At 44.8% G+C, this 23,596-nt stretch overlaps 1 protein-coding gene across 1 annotated transcript in view; it reads left to right on the forward strand.

Annotated features, from left to right (window-relative positions):
- grid2 (glutamate receptor, ionotropic, delta 2) overlaps positions 1 to 23,596 on the forward strand; it is a 956,474-nt gene that overhangs the window by 855,914 nt on the left and 76,964 nt on the right. The window lies entirely within an intron of this gene.

The following is a 23,596-nucleotide window of genomic DNA, read 5'->3' on the forward strand; positions in this document are numbered from 1 at the left end:
CCGTTACCATCATCTCCAGTTCTCGGCAATTACTCGCTGAAGCATGGCAAAGTTCCATGATTTTGGAGCAAGACGCAAGGTCTTGTGGCACAGTGGGTAGCATCCCTGACTCTGAGCCAGAAGCTCCAAATTCAAGGCTGCCCTGATGTGTAAAGTTGCAAACTGGGGAAATGATTCCTGTTAAATCCACCCCGATGTGAGGGCAGGAGTTGCATCACATTTAATGATCTTTAATGCTGACCAACTTGTCAAATGTCAATATCTAAATTCACGCATGGAATAAATCACTTGAGGGAGAAATGACAACCGAGGAAGGTGAGTTCATAACACGGTCAAACAAATTGTTATCAACTTGTAAATCCTTCCTGATGGCAAGTGGTAAAAACAGGAGTGATTCCAGGAGAACCATGTGATGGAAAGAAATAGGAGCCTCCACTTTCACTGTTGGACGCTCCGGATTACAGCGTGCAAAAAAAAAAGGGCAGCATGGACAAGTTGGGCTGAAGGGCCTGTTTCCACGCTGTAAACCTCTGATTTGTAGGACATGCTGGCCAGCATTTATTGCCCATCCCTAGTTGCCCTTGGAGGGCAGTTGAGATTCAGCCACATTGCTGTGGCTCTGGAGTCACATGCAAGCCAGACCAGATAAGGATGACAGATTTCCTTCTCTAAAGGACATTAAAGTTTATTTATTAGTTTCATAAGTAGGTTTACATTGATACCGCAATTAAGTTACTCTGAAAATCCCCGGGTCGCCACACTCCAGCACCTGTTCGGGAGAATTTAGCACGGCCAACGCACCCAACCAGCACATCTTTTGTACAGTGGGAAGAAACTAGAGCACCCGGAAGAAACCCACGCAGACATGGGGCGAACGTGCAGACTCCACACAGACAGTGACCCAAGCCGGGGAATCGAACCCGGGTCCCTGGCGCTGTGAGTCAGGATTGCTAACCACTGCGCCACCATGCCGCCCTGGTGAACCAGGTGGGTTTTTCGGATAATCGACAACAGTTTCATGGTCATCAGTAGATTCTTAATTCCAGATATTTTGTATTGAATTCAAATTCCTTCACCTGCTGTGGCGAGATTCGAACCCAGGCCCCCAAAGTATTGGCTGAGTTTTTGGGTAAATAGTTGAGCAATAATACCACTAGGCCATCACCTCCCCCTGAGGTTTACACCTCTGTGGAGTGTGCTGGTTGGGTCAGTTGATTGGAGGTCCGGTGTGGGTCAGGTTTTGGTGCCAGGCATGGTGTTCGATCCCCATTCTGGCGGGCGTGGATTTAGGAGTTTTGGCACTTTGGGTCAGACCTGCCATAGCCCAGAGAACTGAAGAGGAGTGAACCCGAGGCTTTCTCAGCCGGAACGGGGGCCGAAACGCATGCCGTTGGGCTTACTCTGATCTAATGTCACAGCAGACATTAATCTGATTTAGAATTGTTCCTCGTGTAAACTTCAACAAGGTCATCCTGCACAAATTTCTCTACCATACACTTACCGCCTGTTGGATTGAAATCATGACTTGTTGCACATCCTGCCACTTTAATTCACTTTTCCCAATATTCCCCAGCAGTGTGGAGTGCTAACCTCTCTCAACTGAAAATATATTAACTGTACACCAAAGTGAAAATACCATTTCCTGCTGCAATCGTATCTGGGAACATTATTGAACTAGACTTTTGACATGATACCATAATAGTTACAGTTCAATTGCGCCACACTCTGCCTTTTAGGTGAGAAAAGAAGCAATCTTTTCTTAAATAGACGGGAATTCAGTATAAATTTTTTTATTGCTGTGTGGCTGTGTAATTCTGGAGGTTAAAGTGCCCTCATTTTAATTTGATCAAGTTCTCCAATATTGACAGATATGTCTGCCTTGCATTGCAATTTCTTCACCAACCTCTGGCATTTGTTCTGCGAGGACAGAGTTCTCCTGTCACACAAAGTTTGCACGGGAGAGTTTACCTGAGTGGGGAGTCTCAATAAGAAGCTTTCCATGCAATGAAAGAGCAGCACGGTGGCGCAGTGGTTAGCACTGTTGCCTCACAGCACTAGGGACCCGGGTTCAATTCTGACCTCCGTGTGGAGTTTGCACATTCTCCCCATGTCTGTGTGGGTTTCCTCCGGGTGCCCCGGTTTCCTCCCACACTCCAAAGATGTGCAGGTTCGGTGGATTGGCCATGCTAATTTGCTGGAGTACCAGGCGGATTTCCAGGGTAAATATGTGGAGTTACGAGGATAGGGGCTGGGTGGGATTGTTTTTCCTGTAGGCTCGATGGGCCAAGTGGCCTCCTTCTGCACTGTAGAGATTTTATGATTCTACAATTTATTGATATGGTGACATGAAGGGGGGGGTGAGTGGTGTGCTGAGGCTTGGTGTAGACCATATGAACCAGATGGGCCAAATGGCCTGTTTCTGCACTGGAATCCTGTTAACTGTTGCAGATGAAGGTCCTTCATGAAGCTCCATTATGGCTGTGGTATTGCTCGATTGATCGGGAAGGGGGTGGCGATGAGGGGTTGCGATCTTGTCTGCTTCTGCCTGGCCGTCAGCATGCAGTGATCGGCTGAAAATGGAGTGGTGTCCTCACCAGTCCGTTCACTGCGGCAGCTGGGCCAGCTCCAAGGATGTTCAAAGAGCTTACCTGTTTCAGCGGATAAGCCTCTCTGAGTATGTAAATCAGGAACCTGTGATGTGAAAGCATCCGCACTTGTGTACAGGAAGGAAGTGGCACAGGAATTTTGCTGAAATGATCAAAGTAATAAATGGATCCCAAACCAGACGGTGAATTATAAATCATGACACAGATCACTTTTTTAATAGTTCCTTCATGTACAGGGTACAGCATTATATATGTCTTCCTGACATAGACTCAACTCACTATCACAGCAGTCTCTCTTTATAGATGCTCTAAATACTTTATATTTTTCGTTTGTTAGTGTCACAAGTAGGCTTACATTAACACTGCAATGAAGTTACTGTGAAAATCCCCTAGTTGCTACACCCTGGCGCCTGTTCGGGTACACTGAGGAAGAATTTAATCATACAATACCTATAGCACAGAAGGAGGCCATTCAGCCCATTGAGTCTGCACTAACCATAATCCCACTCAAGCCCTATCCGCATAACCCCACCTATTTACCCTGCTAATCCCGTGACATTGAGGTCATTTTAGCACGGCCAATCAACCTAACCCGCACATCTTTCAGACTGGGAGGAACCTGGAGGAAACCCGCGCAGACACTGGAAGAATGTGCAAACTCCATACAGACAGTAACCTGAGGCTGGAATTGAACCCGGGTCCCTGGCGCTATGAGGCAGCAGTGCTAACCACTGTGCCACCCAATTTAGCACGGCCAACACAACTAACCTGCATGTCTTTAAACTGTGGAAGGAAACCAGAGCACCCAGAGGAATCCCACACGGACACAGGGAGAACGTGCAGAGTCCGCACAGACAGGGACCCAAGCTGAGAATCGAACGCAGGTCCCCAGCACCATGAGACAGCAGTGTTAACCAGTGTGCCATGCTTACATAAAGATTGGTGGCCAAATGTTTGCTGGTATCCCTTTCCTCGAGAAGCACATGTAGGTAAATGGCTGGAAAATGTCTGGAAAACCAAAGCACCTCTTCCAGTTCTGGGCACTGCCATGTCTGACTGTGTGTCCCAACTGGTCCTGCGATGGGTGAGCAATCTAGAAAGGTATCGGATCAATGTAATGGGAAGTAATGCAAGCTGAGAGGCAGGTGAGCGCACCAAGTGCTGCTACCTTCCTATCTGGTTGTTCCCTAGGCAACCAGAACCATTGGTGTGTTTAAACACTTTACTCTAATCTCCATGCCCTCCCCAGGGAAGTATGCCAACTATTGACCAGTCAATAGGCAACAGAGCTAGCCCAGCCTCATGGAAGTTTCTGCCGGTGTGAAATTCATGATGTGGAACTTTGCCGAGAGCTTAATTACACTCCCATCACGTGGTGAGTCCAAATTCTTTTAACCACTTCAGTTAAAATGAGCAAATGCGGACACCTTGTAAAAACATCGACATCCGCGTGACTTTCTCCACACATTCTAGTAAACATCTGCGAAAGTTTATAAATGCAGTTTTTTTGTACAAAATACTTGTGTCATTTCAATCTCTTCCTATTGTGAGAAAAGTCCCAATGGTATTTTCCTCTGCCACAATAGAGGTCTGAAACAGAGTTAAGAATGAATTACTGAGCAAGTTAAGTGTATTTGTAGATTCCACTGAGAGGACTGTCAGATGGTAGAAAGAAAAAGGTTTGTCTGTATTCCAACATACCTGTATCTGGGGATATAATGTCACATCCTATTTGATCTCACCCCTGCTAAATTGACAATTCTCTGAAGTTGTGTTTTTTATAAACTTTGAGAAATTGAAGTTAATATTATTTAAATTTGACTGAAACTCTGGCTGTTCTGAAAGCATTCAACATTCATTTTGAATTTTACTTGATCAATATTTTATAGGTAGATCCATAGAACGACACAATGCAGGAGGGAGCCATTCAGCCCATCACGTCAATGGTAGCTCTCTGAAAAAGCCAACTGGTTACACCCACAGTCCTCCCCCCTTAAGGCAGCACGGTGGCACAGAGATTAGCACTGCTTACCTCACAGCGTCAGGGACCAGGTTTAATTGCAGCCTTGGGCGACTGTGTGGAATTTGTATGTTTTCCCCATGTCTGAGTGGGTTTCCTTTGAGTGCTCCGGTTTCCTCCCACAGTCCAAAGATATGTAGGTTAGGTGGAGTGACCATGCTAAATATTAGAGGGACTAGTAGGGTAAATATGTGAGGTTATGGGGATGGGGCTTGGGCAGGATTGTTGTCAGTGCAGGCTTGATGGGTTAAAAGGCCTCCTTCTGCCCTATAGGGATTCTATGATCCTTAAGCCTGCGAACCTTTACTTCAAGAATTTACCCATTCTCTTTTTGAAAGTTAGTACGGAATCTACATCCATCAGACATTATCATTCAGACAGTGTGTTCCGGATCAACAATCACTGCATTAAAGCATCTTACCTCTGGTGAGCTGAAGAACTCTAAGCAGTAGCCTTGTACATGATCTTTTTATGCCAACATAGCCTTTAGTTCTTTGGGATGTCGAACAGACACGTTAATAGTTAATTCAAAGTTATTAACAGTAGATACAGGGCAGAGTGTACTTAGCCTGCTGGATTGGACAGGTTACAGAAATGAAGCCATGTAAAATTTGTTTTATGTCTGTGCTTCAAACAATTTTATAGCTGCAACCTTCTCCTCACAAAACAAGTACCGTTTTGGATGGTTTAAAGCCAAACACAAAGTCCTATTTTCAGATTATTAGTTTACTATTTATGTCCTTCTCTTTTCTCATATTAGTTTGCAACCATCATTCTTAATAATTGGTGCCTTTTACAGCTTGCAGGAAGATATGCCCCTCAGTGTAGCAATGCAGTGCCACACATCAATATCCTGGGTGTTGCCATTGACCAGAAACTGAAGTGGACGGGCCATAATAGTATTGGGGTTTTAAGAGCAGGTCAGAGGCTGGGAGTTCTGCAGAAAAATAATTCACCTCCTCACTCCATTCTCAAAGTTAGTGGACCAGGCAAACCCAAATCCATTCTTTGCTAGCTTCACAAACCAAATTCAAAATCCAATTGAATCCAATTCATGGTCCCCCCAAAAGAGACAGTCAAGTTCCAAGCTGACGGGATGAGGCATTGCACCCTATCTTGGGCTTGATTTGACATTTGATCTTCACCAAATTCTGCAAAATAATCCATAAGGCACAAGTCAGGAGTGTGATGGAATATTCTGCTCTTCCCTGGATGAGTGCAGCTCCAACACCTCCCATAGAGGTGTACAAAATTAGGTGAGGTATAGATAAGGTAGGTCAAAAGAATCTTTTCCCCAATGACAGAGGCACCTAAGACCAGAGGGCATGGTTTTAAAGTGAGCAGATATTTTCACCCAGAAGGTGGTGGAAACATGGAATGTGCCACCTGAGAGGGTGGTGGAGGCAGGCACCCTCGCTACAGTTAAGAAGCATCTGGATGAACACTTAAATTGCCAAGGCAGAGTAGGCTAGGAATCAGGTGCTGGTAAATGAGGTGAGTGCAGATTGGTATTTGATGGCTGGCATAGACATGGTGGGCCAAAGGGCCTGTTTCTCTGCACTGTATGACTCTGAATGCTCAAGAAGCACAGCAAGACCAAGTAACTCACTTGATTGGCACCCCATCCACCATCTTAAAAATTCATTCCAGCACTGACGCACAGTGACAGCAGTGTATATAGCTTACAAAATGCACTGCAGCAAAATACCAAAGCTCCTTGCACAGCGCCTTTTAAACCCACGACCTCTACCACCTCGAAGGAGAAAAACAGCAGATGGCACAGGAATACCACCACCTGCAAATTCCCTGCCAAGTCATCCACCATCCTAACTTGGAAAAACGTCGCAGTTCCTTCACCATCACTGGAGCAAAATCCTGGAGCTCCTACACCTGCCCTGGTTGAGGAAAGCTTTCTCGAGGGTAATTAGGGATGGGCAAAGAACACTGGCCGAGCTGAGGCAGACTAGTTCCTGCCTCCATCTCTGCTTCTCTTTAAGGGGCTGAAGCCTGAGGGCCACGTGATCGGGCCGGACCCTATGAGGAGGCAGTGCGGGAAGCCAATCGGGTAAAAGGGTGCGCGTCCCGGGTCAGGCAGGAACTTCAACTGAAGCCAGAGACGGAAGAGACTGGATGTGTATTTCAGTTCTGTAGACCATCGCTTGTTCATATATAAATAGTGTTCTTAATAAATTCTTCATAACTTGAAGCCACAACGAATCGCTGATGAAGTTATTGCAACTGTTGTGCTGAGCTAGTCTTGATGGGCAGCACCATGCTGCTGGACCTAGAACCAATATCAGTCAGCAAGCATTAGGGATGATGAGTGAGCAAGATTTGGTTGTAGTTGAGATACAAGCAGGAGAGTAGCCAGAACAAACATTAATGAACTACAACCTGTTAATTTCCAAATGGACTGTGCCATAGCTGAGATATTAAGGGCTTCCTGCCCTGTTAAAGAGAGGAACACATAGTCCATTGGTATCTGGGTATATACATGGCCTGCTAGTCTAAGCCCATCAGTACAGATTGTTAGGACTTACAAAGCTGATGCATAGACAAGTGGAAATTTACTTCTTTATCTAAGTTGCCTCCAGATTGCTTGTGACGAGCCTTTATGAAGAATTGATGTTAACCCAAACAAGTAGCAAGAAAAAATAATATGGGATCGATTAATTGTGGAATTCTCCAGCACTCATTCCTATAAGAAGCGTTCTGACCCACTAAATGAAGAAGGGCTATTGAGATTTTCCACTACTTGATAACTGTGAGTAGCTATGTAGGGGAGCTATGTGTGGATGGCATGGTGGCTCAATGGTTAGCACTGCAGCCTCACAATACCAGGATCCCAGGTTCAATTCCTCAGATCACTGCCAGTGTGGAGTTTGCACATTGTCCCCATGTCGGCGTGGGCTTCCTCAGGGTACTCCGGTTTCCTCCCACAGTCCAAAGATGCGCAGGTTAGGTTGATTGGCCAAGCTAAATTGACCCCAGTGTCAGGAGGATTAACAGGGTAAACATGTGAGGTTGCGGGAATAGGATCTGGGTGGCATTGTGGTTGGTATAGATTCAATTGGTTGAATGGCCGCCTTCTATACTGTAGGGATTTTATGATTCTCGTGATATTATTGCTGGGCAATTAATCCAGAAACTCAGTTAATGTTTTGGGGACCTGGGTTCAAATCTTGCCACAGCAGATGGTGGAATTTGAATTCAATCGAAAAAAAAAAGGATCTGGAATTAAGAATCTACTGATGGTCATCAAACCATTGTCAGTTGTTGGAAAAACCCATCTGGTTCACTGATGTCCTTTAGGGAAGAAATCTGCTACCTTTATCCTGTCTGGCCTACATGTGGCTCCAGAGCCACAGCAATGTGGTTGATTCTCAATTCAACTTCAAGGGCCAGTAGGGATGGGCAATAAATGCTGGCCAGCCAGTGACATCGATGTCCCACAAATAAATTTTTAAAAAATAGTGTGTAATTTGCAACGGATATGAAAGCGATACTAGTTACCTCAAGATTTCATATGCCATTGTATGAGAGAAAACATTTAAAAATTTCACGGTTGATAAAATTCCTTGTTTGCCAGATAAACACTGAATTTCCTAAAATAATTCAGAGTGATGCATTTTCATGCATGTATAATTGTGCCAAATACGATCAGTAAAATTTTACCGCATAGAACCCATTTCACAGTAAATGCTTTGACAGCAATTCAGTAACATTCCATTAACTTCTGGAAGCATTTCTGCTTTGCAAAAACCAATTGAAAGACATCTGCCTGTCTAGGCCTTTCCCAGCATGCACTGCCAGCTGCAAGATTGAATCTTACCTGATCATACCCCTTGTGAACAAAAACTAACGTTGACTCTCCAAGGCCAACACATATTTCAGCCAATTTCATCCTTTCCAGGATGTAGACATCGCTGGCAAGGCCAGCATTTATTGCCCCTTCCTAATTGCCCTTGAGAAGGTGGTGGTGACCCGCCTTCTTGAATCGCTACAGTCCAATTGGCGCAGGTACACCCACAGTGCTGTTAGGAAGGGAGTTACGGGATTTCAAGGCAGCGACAGCAAAGGAACTGGAATGCAGTATAATAAACGCAAAATACTGCGGATGCAGGAATCTGAAACAGAAACAGAAAATGCTGGAAAATCTCAGGTTTGACAGCATCTGTGGAGAGTGAACAGAGCCAACATTTTGCGTCTAGATGACCCTTCATTAGACTGAACTACACTGTCAGGGCAGGATGGTTAGTGGTTTGAAGAGGAACTTGTATGGGGCACTGTTCCCATGCATTTGCTGCCCTTGTCATTCTAGGTGGTAGAAGTTGTGGGTTTGGAAGGTGCTGTCCAAGGAACCTTTTGTGAGTTGCTACTGTGCATGTTAAAGATTGTACATACCGCTGCCATGGTGGTGGAGGGAGCGAATGTTTAAGGTGGCAGACAGGAAGCTAATCAAGCAGGCTGCTTTGTCCTGGATGGTGTCAAGCCTCTTCATAGAATCCTACAGTGCAGAAGCAGGCCATTTGGCCCATCGGGTCTGCACCAACCACAATCCCACCCAGGCCCCATCCCCACAGCCCCATGCATTTACCCTAGTTAGTCCCTCTGACACTAAGGAACATTTAGCATGGCCAATCAACCTAACCTGCGTATCTTTGAACTGTGGGAGGAAACCCACGCAGACACAGGGAGAATGTGCAAACTCCGCACAGACAGTGACCCAAGCCAGGAATCGAACCCGGGTTCCTGGCGCTGTGAGGCAGCAGTGCTAACCACTGTGCCACCCCCTTGAGTGCCGTTGGAGCTGCATCCACCCAGGCGAGTGGTGAATCACATTTCTGACTTGCGCCTTGTAAAGAGTGGGCAGGTCCTGGGGAGTCAGGAGGTGAGTTACTCTGCAGAATTTCACAATTGTGAATTTCAAGCTGCTGGCCAGGTCTTGCTGCATAAGGACATGGACTCTTTCAGTATCTGAGGAGTCATGAATGATGCTGAACTTTGTGTAATTGTCAGTGAACATCCCAACTTCAGTTTGAGGGAATGGAATTTTTTTTATGTACAGGTTTACAGCATGGAAACAGGCCCTTCAGCCTTTTTTTTAAACCCCTAAGTTGGTCCCAATGGCCTGCGTTTGGCCCAAATCGCTCGATACCCATCTTACCTAGTAACTATCTAACAATTTTTTAAAATACAAAATTGTATGCCAGAGGTACAGCACTGGCAGCTGTTCCAGACACTCACCACCCTCTGTGAGAAAAAATTGCCCTCTGGACCATTTTGTATCTCTCCCGTCTCACCTTAAACCTATGTCCTCTAGTCCCCTGCCTTTGGGAAAAGATGTTGATTATCTAGCTGATCTATGCCCCTCATTATTTTATAGACCTCTATAAGATCACCCCTCAACCTTCTACGCTCCAGAGAATAAAGTCCCAGTCTATCCAGCCTCTCCTTATAACCCAAACCATCAAGACCCAATAGCTTCTTAGTAAATCTCTTCTGCACTCTTTCTCGAACATAAAAACATAAGGAATAGGAGCAGGAGTAGGCCATCTAGCCCTCCAAGCCTGCCCCGCCATTCAATAAGATCATGGCTGATCTGAAGTGGATCAGTTCCACTTTCCCGCTTTCTCCCCATAACCCTTAATTCCCTTGTCTTTCTAGTTTATTAATATCCTTTCTACAATAGGGTGACCAGAAGTATACACAGTATTCCAATGCTGCATTGCCTTAGCTACTCTCTTTCAGATGAGATGCTAATTGAGTCCCACGTGCTTGGGTAGATACAAAAGATGCCCTGGCACTATTTCGAAGAGAGAGAGAGCCCCCTCTGCCCCAGGGCCAATCTTTATTCCTCAGAAGATAGAACCTTCCCCTTTCCTTCCTGTCCTTTAAAGAGATTATTTTAAAATCAGGCTGTCCACTCATCTGATAAATGTTTGCGGGTATCAGCAGTGTATTATCAGAGTCAATTGGCTTGGGAACCAGCCTGATTGACCTTTGACTATCTACTTAAGTAGGGCAGGCTGCCAATCTCAACAATTGTCCACCTCCCAGATTACAGGGGTGAGCTCCCAGGTAAGTGGGAAGATGATGCGATGGACACATGCCCTACTTTACATGCCCTCCCCCCAACTACACTCCCCCTCCACCCTCACTGAAAATAAATCCACGTAAAATGCAACGCAGAAATTATGTTGCCTGCCACTGAAACATGGCTGAAAATCAAACAGATCTATCTGTGCAGAACTCTCTGGAATCCTTCCACTCACCATCCTGACTTGGAAGGATGTCACCATTGCTTCACAGTCGCTGGGTCAAAATCCTGGCATTCCCTCCCTAATGGCATTGTTGGTTGACCCACAGCACGTGGACTGCAGCGACTCAAGAAGGCAGCTCACCACCACCTTCTCAAGGGCAACTAGGGGATGGGCAATAAACACTGGCCAGCCAGTGATGCCCATGTCCCACAAATCTTACCTTGTGCCTACACCCTCCTCCAACCCCAGCTTCTTCTTCTGCTAATCCAGTGCTCATTTCTACGCTTTGAGTTTTGCCCAGAATTTTTTGCGTAGGTGGGCAGAAAGGGCAACCTTGGTCACAAAGGCACAGAAGAGCACTTTGCAGAGTAAGAACTTTCAAAACATGATGAACTTTCCCAAAGACAGATGTTCAGGGGGTGAAATTGAAACAAAGCTTTCCAGTGCTTTTTATTTTCATGCATTATTCACGTCAGATCACTTCCAGTCACGTGCAGACGTTGTAAAGATTTCACTAAGCCAGATCCCAGTTCACAATTCAAATACTCAAAGGATTTACCTCTTCAAAAGCTCAACTGACTACATTATTATCGTCTATTCTTGCGTCAAAAGTCGCTGCACAAAGGGGTCGGTATTTAATGTGTTACATTTCAATATTCAGGCTAATGGTGGAGGAACAATATTGGAATAGTTGGTAGCACGTTTACTGATAAGGCTGTAAGTTCTGGGTTCACATTCCATGGAGACAGTGCTGTGCTGTCCGATACTGCCTCTATTTAAACAATTGTGTAAGTGATGCCTTGCTTAGATCAGGATGAAAGTCGGATTTTAGATATCCACTTCAGTTGATGAAATTAAAACAAAGAGGTACAGTTGCTTTATTTGCCGGAGAGAGTTTATTGACTCCGTTCACAGTTGGCAGGTCATGCTGCAGCTGTACAGAGCCACAGTTAGGCCTCATTTGGAATATTGTCTACAATTCTGGTCGCTATACGATCAGTGGGACGCGGATATTTTGGAGAGGGGGCAGAAGAGGGTTACCAGGATGTCGCCTGGTCTAGAGGGTATTAGCTATGAGAAGAGGTTGGATAAACTCGCTTCATTCTCAGTGGAGTGACAGAGGTTGAAGGGTGATCTGATAGAAGTCTACAAAATTATGAGTAGCATGGACAGAATAGATAGTCAGAAACTCTTTCCTAGGGTACAAAAGTCAAGTACTAGGGGACATAGGTTTGAGGTGCATGGGAGAAAGTTTAGAGGAGATGTGCGAGTCAAGTTTTTTTACACAGAGAGTGGTGAATGTCTGGAATGCGCTGCCCCAGGAAGTGGTGGGAGCAGGTATGATAGCAGCATCTAGACGAATACATGAATAGGACAGAATGGAAGTGTACAAAGTCCGTAAGTGTATGCTGTTTTAGTTTAGGTAGGCATCATGATCAGCACGGGCTTGGAGGCCGAAGGGTCTGTTCGTGTGCTGTACTGTTCTTTGTTCTTTGCTCTAACTTTGCTCCAATGCCCAGTGTCCCAGCTATTTCCATTTATGAGTGTATGAATACCTATCACCTATTTAACAATGTCATCTCCATTAAACATTAACGATGTAATTAATATGACATTGACAGAAGAACTTTTGGACTATTTGAAGACATGCACTGGCTCGCTTAGCCTCACAGCACCAGGGACCCGGGTTCAATTCCAGCCTTGGGTAACTGTCTGTGTGGAGTCTGCACATTCTCCCTGTGTCTGCGTGGGTTTCCTCCGGGTGCTCCAGTTTCCTCCCACGGTCCAAAGATGTGCGGGTTAGGTTGGTTGGTCATGCTAAATAACCCCACGGTAAATGTGTGATATTATGGGAATAGCACCCGTGTAGGATTGTTGCTGGTGCATACTCAATGGACTGAATGGCCTCCTTCTGCACTGTAATGACTTTATGATTATGTGAATCTATGATTTTAAGCTGGGTGGTGTTCCATCTAAAGTTTCTCTCACCACTTTACAACAAATCATCTGCTTGTTTATTTGATTGATAACTTAGCAACCACCAAGCAAATGATGGGCCTAACTTCATTTAGGTACAAGATACAGGAAGCAACGACCAAAATCTCACCTCGCTACAATAATCCTGACCCAAATATCGCAAAGTTTGTGCTATTATTCAGGAAACTAAACTTTGGTGCTTAAATTTTCACTGCGCACGCAACAGTTGTAGGAGAGAGTAGAGGCAGCTGGAATTATGGGATAAAAGCAAAATACTGCAGATGCGGTAAATGTGAAATAAAAACGGAGAGGGTTGGAAATACTCAGCAGATCTGGCAGAGTCTGTGGAGAAAGAAACAAAGTTTTTATCAAGAGGAGTCATATTGGGCTCAAAATATTCGCTGAGTAACCAGTCGTTTCACTGAGTAACCAGTCGTTTCACTGAGTAACCAGTCGTTTCACTGATCAACCAGTCGTTTCACTGATTAACCAGCCGTTCCACTGATTAACCAGTTGTTCCACTGATTAACCAGTTGTTTCACTGATTAACCAGTTGTTCCATTGATTAACCAGCTGTTCCACTGATTAACCAGTCGTTTCACTGAGTAACCAGCCGTTCCACTGATTAACCAGTTGTTCCACTGATTAACCAGTCGTTTCACTGATTAACCAGCCGTTCCACTGATTAACCAGTTGTTTCACTGATTAACCAGTCGTTCCACTGATTAACCAGTCGTTTCACTGAGTAACCAGTCGTTTCACTGAGTAACCAGTCGTTCCACTGATTAACCAGTCGTTCCACTGATTAACCAGTCGTTCCACTGAGTAACCAGTTATTCCACTGATTAACCAGTCGTTTCACTGATTAACCAGTTGTTCCACTTATTAACCAGTCGTTCCACTGATTAATCAGTCGTTTCACTGAGTAACCAGTTGTTTCACTGATTAACCAGTCGTTTCACTGAGTAACCAGTCGTTTCACTGCGTAACCAGTTGTTCCACTGATTAACCAGTTGTTCCACTGAGTAACCAGTCGTTTCACTGATTAACCAGTCGTTCCACTGATTAACCAGTCGTTCCACTGATTAACCAGTTGTTTCACTGATTAACCAGTCGTTTCACTGAGTAACCAGTCGTTCCACTGATTAACCAGTCGTTTCACTGAGTAACCTGTCGTTCCACTGATTAACCAGTCGTTTCACTGATTAACCAGTCGTTCCACTGATTAACCAGTCGTTCCACTGAGTAACCAGTCGTTCCACTGATTAACCAGTCGTTTCACTGAGTAACCAGTTGTTCCACTGATTAACCAGTCGTTTCACTGAGTAACCAGCCGTTCCACTGATTAACCAGTTGTTCCACTGATTAAGCAGTTGTTCCACTGATTAACCAGTCGTCCACTGATTAACCAGTTGTTTCACTGATTAACCAGTCGTTCCACTGATTAACCAGTCGTTTCACTGAGTAACCAGTCGTTTCACTGATTAACCAGTTGTTCCACTGATTAACCAGTCGTTTCACCGATTAACCAGCTGTTCCACTGAGTAACCAGCAGTTCCACTGATTAACCAGTTGTTTCACTGAGTAACCAGTCGTTCCACTGATTAACCAGCCATTCCACTGATTAACCAGTCGTTTCACTGAGTAACCAGTCGTTCCACTGATTAACCAGTCATTTCACTGAATAACCAGTTGTTCCATGGATTAACTAACTTGTCCACCGAGTAACTAGTCTCTCTGTTCCTCAGAAGACCAGCTTAAACCCAGGTTTGTGATTCAGAGCATCATCTGGTGCACGATAACCTCCATCTAAATCAGCAGAACATCCGCATCGGTTCAGTGTTATCTGGAGAACCAGTAAACACTCAAACTTCAAAGTTCTGTATTATAAGGTTCCGGGGGATTAGATAAATGGATTTCCAAATCCAAAGCCAAAATAGCTGCCGGGGAAAGTGCTCTAGCTAACCTCCCTCCATCAAACAAACGTAAATTCAGTTTCTAAGCCCCCAGTTGTATCATTAAGAAAGTCCAGGGATAAACACGGACTTTGTTTTCAGAGCAGAACTCTAGTAAAAGATAACAGTAACGGGGAGAGTTTAAAATATCGTGGTAAAGGACAGAGGGAGACAGATATGCATCGAAATACAGCCTGAGAGCAGATAAGCTACTCACATGAAGAAGTCCCTCACTTCTCTGAGAAACACTTTTCCATTCGCTGCTCCTCAGCCACCGTTGACTGATTACCCACAGAAGGTGGGTGCAGTGACTTTACAAACTTTGTCACGTCGATTGAACCAGCAATCTGGATTCAGCCAAGCTTCACATTATTAATAGGTCTGAGCAGTGTTCCTTTTCATGACACTATAAGATTCACTTATTGCCACGGAGTCCTTCTGTCTGATTTTGTGAGCTATGTTAACCCTGTGGGTGCATCGGCAAAAAATAACTTGCAATTATTATCATGTCTTCCCTACTTGTTCAATGCTGCCTTTTGAATTGACCTACCTTGGGTTAAGTTGATCTGACTGTAACACTACATTCTGCACTCTCTCCTTTTCTTCCCTATGTACAGTATGCTTTGTGCAGCACGCAAGAAACAATACTTTTCTCTGTACACTAATACATGTGGCAATAATAAATCAAATCAAATCAAAGTCCTCAGGATATCCCAATTTACTTCAGAACCTGGCAAACTTGCTGAAGTGTTACCACTGTTCAAACACTGGCACAGTGGTTAGCACTGCTGCTTCACAGCGCCGGCGATCCGGGTTCAATTCCGGCCTTGGGTCACTGCCTGCGTGGAGTTCGCACATTCTCTGCGTGGGTTTCCTCTGCATGCTTCAGTTTCTTCCCACAGTCCAAAGGTGTGCAGGTTAGGATGGATTGACCATGCTAAATTGCCCCTTGGTGTCCCAAGATATGTCGGTTAGATGGGATTAGCCATGGTAAATGTCTGGGGTTATGGGGATAGGGAAGGGCAGAGGCTGTGGGTAAGATACCCTGTCAGAGAGTTGGTACAGACGCGATGGGCTGAATGGCTTCTTCTGCACTCTAGGGATTCTATGATTCTAATGTAGGAAAGCGCCAATTTGCCTACAATGAAACTCCGCTAACATAATCCTGGCCAGGCTCTCATCTTCCATCCTCCATAAACCTAAGGACATCGATTATTCATATTCTTGTCTCATTCACCCACCGTCCCTGAGCTTGCTGACCTGCTTAGGCTCCCAGTTAAGCAACAGCTCTGTTTCAAAATTCTGGGCCTTATTTCCAAATCCCTCCATAGCCTCACCCCTTGCTTTCTTCCTCCAGCTTGGCAACTCTCCAAGAGATGAAAGCTCCTCCAATTCTAGCTTTCAGCTCATTCCAATTTCCATCACTTCACCAGTGGCGGTCATGTTCCCAGCTGCCTAGGCCTTAAGCCCTAGAAATCCCTCCCTAAATTCCCAGCCCTTTAATTCCTCATTTCAGATGCCCTTTAAAAAATGACTTCCTTGACAAAGCTTTTGGTCAGTTGAGCTCCCCTTCTGTGACTTGGTGCCTGTGTTAATTTGATAATGTTACTAGGAAGTAGCTTGGAATGTTTTACAATGTTGGAGGCATTAGATAAATGGAAGTTATTGTTGTTGTATCAACTGAAGACATTTGTGGTGGAATTTTCCAGTCCCGCAGCCATGGGAACTGTTGCCAGCGGAACACAGACCATCTGTTGACCTTGGGTGGGATTTTCCAGCCTTAGGGCGAGTGTGGCTGGAAAATCCCACCCTCCAGATTTACATGCTGGGGAAAATCATTCCTTTCTTTTTTGCAATGTTTGTCTTTTCTGTTTGCAAATCCGAGCCTGAAATAGCCCATCACTAATTAGTTCGTATGAATTTATAAAGGGGAGGCTTTGGTTAATTTTGATGTGAACATTCCACAGAGGATGTCACTGTGCAATTTAAGATGTCACCACTCAGCCTAATGAAGACTCGTTTGGGAATAGAAAGCTGAACAGCTATGAGAAAGGAAATGGGATAAATATTTCAGAGAAAATTATTGTAGTGGTTACGCGGAACTGAACTGTGGACATCTCTGTCCCACACCCTGCACAGTCTGGACGGGTGAATGGCCCAAAGCTGAAAAATTCCTTGAGTTTAAATGCAGCGGGAGCCCAAAATATTCCTGAGGCAGGTTCACCTGCAGAAAAGCGATAAAATAACCAGTTTTACTTTCATTTGCATGTTCCCTTATCACACCCAAACAGGTAGGAGGTGGTTCAACGAGCACTTCCAGTTTCCAGCTAATATATGAAATGAAAAGTTCTTCGCAGGATGGCACTTAGTAAGAAATACAATAACTCTGAGATTGTGACACACACACATCCTGAAAATATGGCTCTATTCCCTCAGTTTAATATGACCAATCAGTAGCCCAGTCATAATATTACTGGACTAGCAATCCAGAAGTTTGGACTAAAGCTCTTGAGAGGTGAGTTCAAATCCCAGCATGCAGTTTTGGGAATACTTAAATTAAATTCAATTGGTCAGTAAATCTGGAATGAAATGTGAGCCTCATTAATAATGACCAGGAAACTGGTAGTTTGTCTTTTAGTTCACTAATGCCCCTCAGTGAAGGAAATCTGCCATCATGAACCACTCTGACCCACAGGAGATACATGGGATATGGGCATCACTGGCTGGCCAGCATTTATTGCCCGTCCCTAATTGCCCAAGGGTAGTTGACGGTCAGCCATATTACTGGATTCTGGAGTCACATGTAGGTCAGACGAGGTAAGAACAGCATATTTCCCTCCCTAAAATACATTAGTGAACTAGGTGGGTTTTTTCAGCAATCGACAATGGTCATCAGTGTGTTCTTAATTCCAGATTTTTTTTATTGAATTCAAATTCGGATTCAAAGCCAAATGCCAAAAACATTAGTTGAATTTCTGGATTAGTTGTCTAGTGAGAATATCAGTAGGCCATCGCCTCCCATCGAGTTGCCTCGACTCAGTTTCAATGGGAAAAACGGTGGCCTTGCCACTGAATGGCCTACACCTATTCCTAATTCGTATGTTGGTATATTCAAATCCCAAGTATGAATTAAAAAAGCAATTCAATCGTTATTTGTATTCATTCATGAGGTGTGGGTGTCTCTGGCTGGGCCAGCATTTATTGACAATCCCTAGTTTATTGCCCATCCCAAAGTATCTTGCAGCACAGGGCAGCACAGTGGTTAGTGTTGCTGCCTCACAGCGCCAGAGACCCAGGTTTGATTTCTGGCTTCGGTCACTGTCTGTGCGGCAACTATACCTTCCCCCAAAGTCTGCATGGGTTTTCTCCGAGTGCTCTGGTTTCCTCCCACAGTCAGAAAGACGTGCTGGTTAGGTGCATTGGCCATGCTAAATTCTCCCTCAGTGTACCCGAACGGGCGCCAAAGTGTGGCGACTCGGGGATTTTCACAGTAACTTCACTGCAGTGTTAATGTAAGCCTACTTGTGACACTAATAAATAAATTTTAATGAACACACTATTCTGCGATGCCACTTTAAGGATGTATCAACACTATTCCAATATCATTCTGACCGTACTAAAAAGTTGAAAATTAAGAAAATGCTTTTGTAGCACGAAGAATTCATTCTATTGCCAAGACACAAATTGGTCTAAGTCTTTTGGAAGATTAGCCAAATGAATTTCAATCAACTGCTGTGATGGGGATTTTTCCTTAACTACTACTGTTGTGATTTTCGGTGTGTTACTTCTGAAGCATGAAGACCTGACAGGATATAATGTAGCACTTCGTAGCTTTAGGTGTTGTTGAGCCTGCTTTGTCAGGGATTGTTGATGGTTGGGTTTTCCCTCTTTGATCTGAGCGTTACTCTAATTGCGATACGACGAGGTGAATTGGGAATCTGGGGAGCAGGAAAGCATTTTTGATGTCTTGCGGCGACAATGGCTTCACCTTTCCAAAGAATCAATCCTTGGCAGACACAGTTTTTATATTGATACCATGAAGCAGCAGCATGGTCATACTATGACCAAGCTAAACTGGCAGCCAGGTTGTTGAAGCATCCTGCTCATTTTGGTAAATGGGTGAAAGCAGAGGAATGTTAGACGTGCAAAGTGGAGTTGAATCGGTGATAGCTATGTCTCAAAAGTGTACACATTATGTTGCCTTTCACCCATCATTTGTTCCATGCCCTGTATAATTCAATGCTACTGCTCCCCCACCCCCCAATTCCCAAATATGCTGCATTACTTAAGCAAACGTCAAAGATGGCTCAGAACTTTTTCCAGCGCGCCAAGTGAGGACCATAAAGTCACTCCCCTCAGCTTCCAACAAAGAACATTGCGTTATGGTCACTGATCTTCTCTAACAATTCAATTGGTTGTTATTAACGCAATGACAGTACCACAGACAAGGGTAGGCTGTGGTGCAGTGGTATTGTCACTGGAATAGTCATCCAGAGACCCAGGGTAATGCTCTGGGAACCTGGGGTTGAATCCCACCATGGTAGATGGTAAAATTTGAATTCAGTAAAAATATCTGGAATTAAGAATCTATTGGGCAGCACGGTGGCACAGTAGTTAGCACTGCTGCCTCACAATGCCAGGGATCCGGGTTCAATTCTGGCTTCGGGTCACTGTCTGTGTGGAGTTTGCACATTGTCTCCATGTCTTCGTACGTGTCCCCTGGGTGCTCCAGCTTCCTCCCACGGTCCAAAGATGTGCAAGTTAGGTCGATTGGCCATGGAAAATTGCCCTAGTGTCAAGGGGACTAGCAGGTAAATATTTGGGGCTGCAGGAATAGGGATTGGGTCGGATTGTGGTCAGCGCAGATTCAATGGGCTGAATGGCCTCCTGCACTGTAAGGATTCTGTGATGACTATGAAACCATTGTCAATTGTCAGAAATGCCCATTTGCTTCCCTAAGTCCTTTCAGGAAGAAAATCTGTCGCCCTTACCAAATCTGGCCTACATGTCACTCTAGACATACAGCAATGTGGATGACTCTGAACAGCCCTCTGAAATGGCCTCAGTTCAAGGGCAATTAGGGATGGGCAACAAATACTGGCTTAGCCCACATTGCCCACATCCCATGGAAGAGTACAGAAACCACAGCCAACAATGAAAGACTCTCTGCTCCATTTTTTGATCATAGGATGTTCCAAAGCACCATGCAGCGGATGAAATAATTTAAAAAGTGTAGTCACAGTGGTAACGTAGGAATCCATTTCACACATAGCAAGCTTCCACAATCAGCAATGAGATCATGTGCAAATAATTTGTTTTGGTGAAGTTGGGACTGGGGGATAAAAATGGCTGGATACCTGGGATAAGTCTCCTGCTGCTCTTCAAAATAGCAGTGTGGGATCTTTAGTGCCCACCTGAGAAAGCAAAGAGGGCCTCAGTTTAACATCTCATCCTCAAGACAGCACACCAGACAGTGCAGCACTCCTTCAGTATTACATTGGGATTGATTTGATTTGATTTGATTTATTATTGTTACATGTATTAACATACAGTGCGAAGTATTGTTTCTCACGCACTATACAGACAAAGCATACTGTTCATAGAGAAGGAAACACGAGCGTGCAGAATATAATGTTTACAGTCATAGCTAAGAGAAAGATCAATTTAATGCAAGGTAGGTCCATTCAAAAGTCTGACAGCAGCAGGGAAGAAGCTGTCTGAGTCGGTTGCTATGTGACCTCAGATTTTTGTATCTTTTTCCCGATAGAAGAAGGTGGAAGAGCCTATATCCAGGGTGCGTGGGGTCCTTAATTGTACTGGCGACTCTGCCAAGACAGCGGGAAGTGTAGACAGAATCAATGGATGGGAGGCTGGTTTGCGTGATGCATTGGGCTACATTCACAACTTTTTGTAGTCTCTTGTGGTCTTGGGCAGAGCAGGAGCTATACCAAGCTGTGATACAACCAGAAAGAATGCTTTCTGTGGTGCATCTGCAAAAGTTGGTGAAAGTCGTAGCAGACATGCCAAATTTCTTAGTCTTCTGAGAAAGTCGAGGCGCTGGTGGGCTTTCCTAACTATAGCATTGGCGTGGGGAGACAAGGACAAGTTGTTGGTGATCTGGACACCTAAAAACTTGAAGCTTTCGACCATTTCTACTTTGTCCCCATTGATGTAGACAGAGGCATGTTCTCCTTTATGCTTTCTGAAGTCGATGACAATCTCCTTTGTTTTGTTGACATTGAGGGAGAGATTATTGTTTGTGTGCTGAAATGGTCTTGACCACACAGCCTCTGATTCAGAGGCAAGAGCTGACTAAGCCACTGGCTGACACTGAACTGATTCATTTGAACAGCTAAATGTACATCAAGTATATAATGCAATGCCAACTTACTGACTGCAATAAAACCAGAAAACGCAGGTCAGGCAAGACTTTTGGAGAGAGAGACAAAGACAACAGCTAAGAATTTACCACAGGCTTCAGACTCCCAGTATCAGGTAAAATGGGAGTGCCAAGGCAGCAGCTGCCAGCAATGGGTCCAGAGGAATTTCTATTGCATTACTCTAAATTTCTGACAATTAGGCCAGTTACAATCCAATATCCATTCACATACTTCTGATCACATACCTGTGCCATCAATGAGACCACCCATTTCTTTCTCAGTAATATTTTTCTTATGAATTCATGGGATGTGGGTGTTGCTGGTTTGGCCAGCATTTATTGCCCATCCACGTTGGTGTAGGTCTGGAGTCACATGTAGGCCAGACCAGGTAAGGACAGCAGATTTTCTTCCCTAAAGGACATTAGAATCTTGGAATCCCTACAGTGCAGAAAGAGGCCATTTGGCCCATCGAGTCTGCACCGACCACAATCCCACCCAGGCCCTATTCCCATAACCAGTCATATTTACCCGGACAATCTCCCTGACACTAAGGCTAATTTAGCATGGCCAATTAAGCTAACCTGCACATCTTTGGGCTGTGGAAGGAAACTGGAGCACCCGGAGAAAACCTGCACAGACACGGGGAGAATGTGCAGACTCCACACAGTCAGCCGAAGCTGGAATTGAACCAGGTCCCTGGCACTGTGAGCCAGCAGTGCTAATCACTGTGCCACCTTGCTAACCAGTGAATGGGTTAGTGAACCAGATTTTTTTTTAATGACAATCAACAGTCATCATTAGACTTTTAATTTCAGATTTTTAGTGATTGCAAATTTCACCATCTGCCGTGGTGGGATTCAAAGCCAAGTCCCTAGAACATTGCCCTGGGTCTCTGGATTACCAGTCCAGCAACAATACCACGTGGACACTGCCTCCCCGAATTCAACCCTTCTTCAGCTCAAATGCTGTTGAAACCTTTCTCTTTGTGAGCTCTACATCTGACTACCCCAACTCACTCCTGACTGGTCTCCCACATTCCATAAACCTGAAGTCATCCAGACATTTGCTGTTCTAACTCACACATTCACCTCTCCAACCCCTGTGCCTACTAACTTACATTGGTTCCCAATTAAACAATGCCTTGATTTTAAATTCCCATCCTTATTTCCAAATCATTTAATAGTCTCTCCCCTCGCTAGCTTTGCAATCCGCTCCAGTCCCAGAACCGTTCGAGAAAACCTGCACTCCACTAATTCTAGCCTCTTGTGCATCTCCAATCAGTACACCATTGGCAGCCAACCACCTGCCTCTAAGACTCTGTTATTTCCTCCCTCTCTTGATTACTGCCTTGAAGACGCTCTTTAAAACTTACATCTTTAACCAAGCATTTTGTCACCTGCTGTAATATCTCCTTATGGTACTTGGTGTCACATTTTGACTGAGAATGATCCTATGAATAAGCCTGGGGCGTTGCACTTCATTGTAGATGATATTTAAATACAACGTAACGATAGACCTGTGCAATGTGACCCCTGCGAAAATGGAATAAAGACGGCAGCACCAATTCTCTGGCTGTCTTCCTTTTAATCGTAGTTCCCCGCTTGAAAAACAAACACACTGAATTTACCTTTAAATTTCTCAAGTGTTAACCACTGCTTTATCTTAGTAGCTACAGGCAACTATGGAGCCCAAAAGAAAGAGAGAGCAAAGAATAGGTCAACTTTGAATCATAAAGTCATTGAGCGATACAGCACGGAAACAGGCCCTTCGGCCCAACCGGTCCATGCTGACCACAGTGCCCTCCCAGTTACTCATTCATGGGTCATGAGCATCACTGGTTAGCCAGCCCACTTGATTGGCACCACATCTACAAACATTCAACCCCTCCACCACTGACACTCAGCAGCAGCAATGCACACTATCTACAGGGTGCACTGCAGCAATTCACCAAAGTGGTTAGCACTGCTGCCTCACAAAGCCAGGTTCAATTCTGGCCTCGGGTCGCTGTCTGTGTGGAGTCTGCACATTCTCCCCGGGTTTCCTCCGGGAGCTCCGGTTTCTTCCCACAGCCCAAAAGACGTGCTGGGTTAGGTGCATTGTCCGTGGTAAATTTTCCCTCAGTGTAACCGGACGGGCACCAGAGTGTGGCGACTAGAGGATTTTCACAGTAACTTCATTGCAATGTTAACGTAGGGGTTAATGTCATAATTGTGACATTAACAAATAAACTTTCAAACTTTAAGAGTGAAGGAAAGCTGGAAGGTCAAATAGAAACCTTCCAGCTTCAGAGGAGAAGAAGGCAGCTACAAAGGCTATTTAAACGAGAGGGCATCTCCCTGGGATTCTGCCCCATGGCCAACACCAAGAATAGGGTCAAGTCAGTGCCATTGGCACC

Source organism: Carcharhinus amblyrhynchos, chromosome 1, assembly GCF_965287045.1.
Source record: "Carcharhinus amblyrhynchos chromosome 1, sCarAmb.v2.hapA, whole genome shotgun sequence".
In the NCBI taxonomy this organism is placed as follows: domain Eukaryota; kingdom Metazoa; phylum Chordata; class Chondrichthyes; order Carcharhiniformes; family Carcharhinidae; genus Carcharhinus; species Carcharhinus amblyrhynchos.